General features: G+C 41.4%; 1 long non-coding RNA gene across 1 annotated transcript; it reads left to right on the top strand.

The window, feature by feature from the left end:
* Positions 1-4,102: 4,102 nt before the first annotated feature.
* On the top strand, positions 4,103-4,560 carry LOC133023788 (uncharacterized). Its single transcript, XR_009683076.1, has 3 exons — positions 4,103-4,172; positions 4,292-4,385; positions 4,477-4,560. It is a non-coding gene; the product is annotated as an uncharacterized LOC133023788 (long non-coding RNA).
* The last annotated feature ends 2,690 nt before the right edge of the window (positions 4,561-7,250 follow it).

Here is a 7,250-nt window from a genome sequence, read left to right as displayed (position 1 = left end):
GAGGAGTTGCATTACCTCGAAACCATACAATATTACGGATAATATGATGAGCGATTATATGAAACTTCCACTCAGGAAACGAAAAGCCTCACAATTTTATAAAATTGCTAATTCTTCTCTCGGCACTGACTCTGACCAGTTAAAGATGATTTGGCAGAGGGACCTTGGTGGAGAGATTAATAGTGATAGATGGGCAGTAATTGTGGCTGATTGTGGTAAATATGTGAGAGAGGCAAGGGGAAAACTTACACAATATAATGTATTACATAAATACTATTTCACACCATCCAGACTGTATAGGATGAAACTATTGGGTGATGATCTGTGCTGGAAATGCAAGGAGGAAACTGGTACTTTCCTCCACTGTATGTGGGAATGCGTCTTGATTAGACCTTTCTGGACTCAGATTCTAAATATTTTAAGTAACTGGCTTGGAGCAGAGATTCCCCTAAGTCCAGAGCTCTCTTTATTGGGGGACAAGTCTCAATTACCAAATATAACCAAATGTAATTTTTCTGCAATTTCGGTGGGTACAACAACAGCTTGCCGAGTTATCTTAAGACATGGAAGGCGCCAGAAATTCCACAGGTGAAAGAATGGGTATGTGCAATGACTGAAACTGCATCCTATGAATGTATGCTTAGTAGATTGAGTGATGACAGGAAGGAGGGGGTGACCCCTTGGGACAGGTTTTGGAATTACATAAAAGTAGATAATGATCCCCACTAGGACTCTGGTTTTATTGCTTTGCTGTGTTTCTCCCAAGTGGGATCCTGTAATAATATATGCCTCAGCAACATGTCTATATGATGTATGCTATATAATGTATGGTGGGGTGTGCAGATATGCAATGCAGATATGCAATGAAGGTATGAGTGGATATCATTATGTACTCACTGTGTTTTGTAATAGCTGCCTATTTTTGAGACAATGTGTGCGAAGTCTGTTATTAGAGTTAATTGTCAACCATATACTACTTGTTCCTGTATAACGAAACGTGTTTAATTTGCCATGTACCATGCCTAAGAAAAGTTCAATAAAAACTTAAGTTCAAAAAAAAAAAAAGAGAGAGGGGGGGGGGGGGGTGTCTACGTACTCTCCACATAAGCTTGAGTGGAGAATACGTAATTTACCCTCGACACCCGACATTGAACGGAGCAGACAGCGGAGAAGTTCTTGAAGATGGATGACATTAAATTAATAATTCAGGTGGAGTTAGCTGTGCTTATCACGCCGTCCCCCGGGCTGCACTGGGACTCTCGGACTACGTCATGGTCTACAGGCAGAAACTAGAACTCTGCAACAAGTTGTGAGGACTTCAAAGCAGTGGACCAGTGAAGCTGTGGAGGATCTTCAGGCGTGCTTGGACTGTACATATTGTGAGGTGTTCAGGGCTGCTACTAATAGTCTGGATGAGTACACAGAGGATGTGACTTCCTATATCAGCTTCTATGAGGAGAGCTGTGTTCCATCACGCACCAGGGTGATTTACAATAATGACTAGTGATGGGAAGTTCGGATCATTTTACCGATTCGGTTCTTTGAATCTCGTTCAGTAAAATGAACGAATATTTTTTCGAGTCATTCGTTCATTTCAAAGGGGGGAGGGGGGGGCTCCCGGCTCCCGACAGAAAGGATTTGTTTACCCCGTTCACTTTTTTGTACTTTACTTAGAGTTCAGTGCAGTGTAATTGTTTGCCGTGATAATTAAATGCTAGTGTGATAATAAATTACCATTTCAAATCATCCAAACTGTCATGATACGGAGCCGGGAGCGCGGAGCCCGAGGCCCAGGGTCCTTGTAAGGATTCGTTCAAAATCAACGAATCGTTCACGAACGGAACATCACTAATAATGACAAACCCTGGTTCACAGCCAAACTCAAAAAGTTAAGGTTGGAGAAGGAAGAGGCGTTCAGGAGTGGAGTCAGATTTATAGAGTCGAAATACAGGTTTAGCAAGGAGGTGAGAGAAGCTAAGCGACTGTACTCTGAGAAACTTCAACACCAGTTCGCAGCCAATGACTCTGAAAATGCCTGTCTGGAAAGGGCTAAGGCGGATTACAAACTGCAAGCCTAGAGCCCCCCAGTCCACTAACTTCTCACGCCTTGTCAACGACCTGAATGAGTTTTACTGTCGCTTTGATAGACAGTGGGACAGTCCTGACACCATCCCCCTTGACACCATTCTCCAGCCCATCAACTGCACCTCCACCACAGCAAAGGACTGCGCCTTTACACAACTTCCCACCTCAGAGCCCCCCCCCCCCATCACAGTGACGACACTTTCCATCTTGGAGAGTGACGTCAACAGACTCTTCAGGAGACAGAACCTAATCTGGAAACCTTAACGCGCTACTTTTTTTTAACGCAAATAAATCACATCGCCAAGTCTTACCACAATGTCCTGCCGTAGTCCTCCATGTCCTCCTTGGACACATCTGTAAACTCCAACTGGGTTAAAACATAATTTTGTTGATGCAAACATAAATGACTTACATGATTCATGCAATGTGGTCACAGGAGACACATTCATGCATTTTAATCACAGCTGTTGTGAGGTGACCCCCCTACTCCTACGCCTAGAGGAGGCTTTCACATGCAAATGACAATGCTCTGAGCTTCACAAATGCAAATCAGGATAGTTCCCCTCAGAGCAGATAACACCTTTTTCTAAGAGTAAACTAAACTATCTGGCAGAGTGAACCAGGCTGAAAATATATATAAAACCTGAAATTTTAAATTGTTCTTAAATAAGTAAGTGTGCTATAATGAATTACATTGTATACCACGAACAAAGTTCAATGCTGTCAAATTAAACAATGCACTTTATTTCAAATTTTTATTGTCATCCAAAACAATCCTGAATCTCAACAACTGTACAGAGTGGCATGATTACAGTCACTTTTTCAATTGTGCTGGTTAAATGCACAGAGGATTTGTTAACCACACCTCTACCAGCAAAGAAATGATGCTGGGTATGATCATCTGTGTCCTGTAAGCTCCAAACTTCTACTGGCTTTCCATAAAAATATCTGTCCTCCCAAAATACTGGCATCAAATTCACATGTCAATGGCAAACTAAGCTGTTTTCCATGAATTATAAATGCTACCTTTTCATCACTACTTTCAAAATTGCTATGAAACATTCATTGATTTAATGATTTATTTTTTCAGTGTAATATTTAATCCCCCATGGACTGCACAGTGACAAAACACAGCAGCCGGCTGTTTGGATACAACATACATCTCCACTCAGTTTGATTATTATTTTAAATATAAAGAAGACACAATATAGAGCTGAAATTCCTTCATAATTTGAACTTCAATTGTCTAATTGTTGTTATTAAACTTTCTCAGTATTCCATTAAAACAGTCAACACTTTTATCCAAAGCGACTTACAATAAGTGCATTCAACTATAAGGTTACGAACACAGAACAGCGTGAATCATGTGTGTAAATTTACTAAACACCAGAAAAAATAAACTGGGCCTCAGTCACATACTCATCCCATATGAAGTAACCGCTGCTTTAAGATTACAAGGAGAGTTGTGGAGATTTACTGTGAAAACCTCACGTCACCCGCTCGCGTCATCAGCTGATGGGCTCGTCCAATCACAGCCTCGTAAACGCCGTGCAGCGTCGAGTCTCCCGCAGATATGAAACTCTGGCTTGTGTTAAGTTTGTTCCGTACGAGTGACTCTGTTTTCGGGGTAAATAACTTGCTGAAGTCGACACGACGCTTTTCCCTGGAGGAGAAGATGAGTGCGTGGGAAGCAGAGCCGCGGGCCCGGTGTGGACGAGTCGAGGCGGAGGAGGTGGAGAAGACGGACGCACAGTCCCTGAGTTAAGGTAAGGGCTAAGCTAGGAGCCGCCATGCTAACTACGAAGCTAACTGGTACATCTGAAAAGCATGCCAGCAACTTTGGGATAGCGAGAAAGTTGCTAAAATACGAATACAGCACCGAGTGCTTGAGCAGATATAGTGCATGTGTAAATATGTATGAATGACTTAGATGTAACAGTTTGTTCTCGTTAAGTTTTTTCATCAACGTGACTTTTTTCTCTTATGTTTTCACAGCCTCAACCCCCCCCCCCACACACAAACAAAGAGGCGTTAGGCTGAGACGCTGAAAGTCCGGATTTAAAGTGCAGAAAATTAAGCCATTGAATGTAAGTAACTGTTTATGAATTGTTTTGGTGTTTTCCTGCTGTGGATCTTCCAACGGTGATGCAGCGCGGCTATTTCCGTTTATTAATAATAAACTCATGTTACTCATGTTGTTTTCCAGCTGCCTGTCCATGACGTACAAAGACACACTATGAGCCAGTATGATCCGACCAGACCTTACATCAGCATTGAGGAGTTGGCGGAGAAGAAAGAGGGTAAGGTTATATTCATTAAATAATTTTCCAGTTACATGTAAAGGTGTATGTTGTCATTGAACTGTGCTAATTTTACTGAATGTGTTTACAGCTGATTGAAGCGGGACAGATGACATGGATCCATCCTTCCACAGCCAGGAGCGCACCGACCTGTGTGAAACACTTCATATAAGACTGGAAGTTACACTGGATCTCACAGCTACACACCACAGACGTCTACACACTGGAGAAGATTCAGACAAAGTCCCACAAAGAAGTCATGACCCAGAGGCTGCAGAGAAACATTTCAAGCCTCACCTGACTTTTTGTACAATATTTTTGCTGTATGTAAATAAAGCTTTGACTCCACATATACCTTGTTCACATTTGTTCCCTGTACAATATGTTCACCTATAACATCAAGCATCACATGAATGTTTAGTTTTAATTAACTGCAGTGCTTTTGGTAAAGGCTTACTAATAAATAATAATAAATATTAATATATACATTTTTATTATTAATATTGTGTGGGAGGGGCTTACCCCACGTACGGAATGCTGTGACCCCAAGTGTGCACTGCAATGACCCAGGGTGACCAATAGCAACACTTCTACCAGCCAATCACGAGTGACATTAGTTTCAAGGGTCTGTGGTTTCTTCCAATGGTGAGTAGAGAGAGGTTCTTGCCAGCGGCTGGACTCCGATTCATATGCTAATTAGATCACACGTCGCGATCGGTCCGCGAGGCTCTGCGAGCCCCCCGGCGGCTCTCTCCTTTGTTCTCCATATCCCCCATAAGGTTCGCAAACGCCGATTGACTCAGCTTATTGTCACTGGCTAACGCCGAGGTAACATCATGGAAACAATAGGTTACAGCAGGGGATTAGGCCTGTCCGAAGAGGTTTCCTGTAACAATAACACTGCTTTTCGTCTAGTGTGTTGTCATTGATTGAGGCAGAATGGAGCCTTGATTTGATGCAGCTAAAGTCCCTAATGAAAATGCAGCAGAGGTGTTGTTATTTAGCAATGATTTCGCATATGGCTGTGAATTAAGATCACAATTTTTAAACAATTAATAGAGCCACCGTAATAAAACTAAAAGCTTTAAAGTTATTCGTTATTCAGCTGTTTGAATCCATTGCCCCTGCATTTCAAGGTGCAATGACTATACAAAACTATAATAAGGTTGAAAAGTAAATGACATCTCATTGTTTAACAATCCAAATTCACAGTAAGATTAATTTGATGACAGGATAGTAAAGTATACATTGCTTGGAACTGAAACCAGTTTGCTTTTGCTTCACCTAATATCCAAAGTTAAGCATCTAAAAAAACAGCAACTCTCTGCAACACGGTGGAAAATCAATATGTGATTTCAGCATTTCATAAATGACAAAATCAATACTTTGTATTTTGCTATTCTAATGATTCTGCTTGACACTGCCGAGGGCAAGAAGGCACAAATATAAAGATGACACCAGCATCTGGGTAGCAATGCATTCAAGTGGATAAGCCAGTACATCAAACATTATACAGATATCAATAGTGAAAAATGAGACATCCTCCGATGGGGCTGGTCAGAGAAACTTTGCATTGTCACATACAGCATCTAATGTCCGGAGGTCCTCTGGAGTTCAGTGCATGTTTGAGAGCAACTCATTATTTATTCCAAATGATAATTAATTATTGATCTAAATAATAGGGTTCAAATAATTGTATTTCAAATGTTATTGGTTAAAGTTAAAACCCAACAAGGAGTTACTAACTGGTTATGAAACTGTCTTATTTTAATATTGCTGCCTCTTTATGAGAAAGCAAATGAAAAAAATCAGGAAGAAAAATGTATTTTCCCATAAACTCTTTGTCAATATCTTTGATCTGATCAGATTACCTGCGAGGTGAGGTGCAACAATTTAAGACAGTCAGGCTGGAAAAGCTTATGTTAACATCAGTTTTCACTTATTTTATTCCCCCGAAGATCCTACGTACCCCAGAGACCACCAACATTACAATCCCACCAGCGCAAGGAAGCAGGCAGCAGAGAAAGGAAACAAAAGCGGGGGAAGCGAGCTTGGCTAGGCACTAGGATAAAGGCTAACCTGTACAGACCTGGGGCCTGTACAACAAAGTGAGTTCAACATACCCAGGATATCTTTCCGACATCCGGATGAACTTTGAGTAGGCCAAAGAATTGGCAGTCTCTGAAGAACCTTGTTCTCCTCAGACACGCAAACCATCCACACCGAGCTCCACAGGATCCTCTTTTTAAAAATTATATTATTTTACTCTACGGGATCCTCGAAGAACAGTGATGTCATGTTTCACAGGGATGATTGGTCAATGGGCAGAGATTTTATACAGGTTGATCTCTTCTCTCCAACATAACCTGCTCTGAAGCAAGTCAGCCATTCAGCAGAAGTTACCATGGTGATTTATGCTTCACGACCATGGTGATTAATGCTTCACGATATGAAGTAGACAAGCTTCTTAGGACTTGAAACTAACCCCTGAACCTAACCTGACGTTACAATGATAACCGTAAATCCTGCTTCATATCACAGGGCCCAGGCAATCCAAAATATTTTCTTTGCCTACGCCAACTATGTTACAAACATGATGAATGCGATCAGAATGAGAATTATGGCTAATTTTGTGACTATCATCACAGAGACCGGGCTGAACAACACATCCCGGACGCAGTCATCGAAGTAGCTGGCTGCTCTGGTTAAAGAGCGGGCTAGCAAGGGACACCAGGAGGAGCAAGGAGGGGCGTATTATGCAAATACAAAAGACAAATTTGACTCAAAATGATATCTATATTTTATACTGTGTTTTACACCTAAGAGTCCACAGTAAGTGGCTAAGCTAGCAGTCATTAACATTTT

Source organism: Limanda limanda, chromosome 17 (genome assembly GCF_963576545.1).
Source record: "Limanda limanda chromosome 17, fLimLim1.1, whole genome shotgun sequence".
NCBI lineage: Eukaryota > Metazoa > Chordata > Actinopteri > Pleuronectiformes > Pleuronectidae > Limanda > Limanda limanda.
The sequence above is the reverse complement of the archived record's forward strand: the minus strand, read 5'-3'. Positions and strand labels throughout refer to the sequence as shown.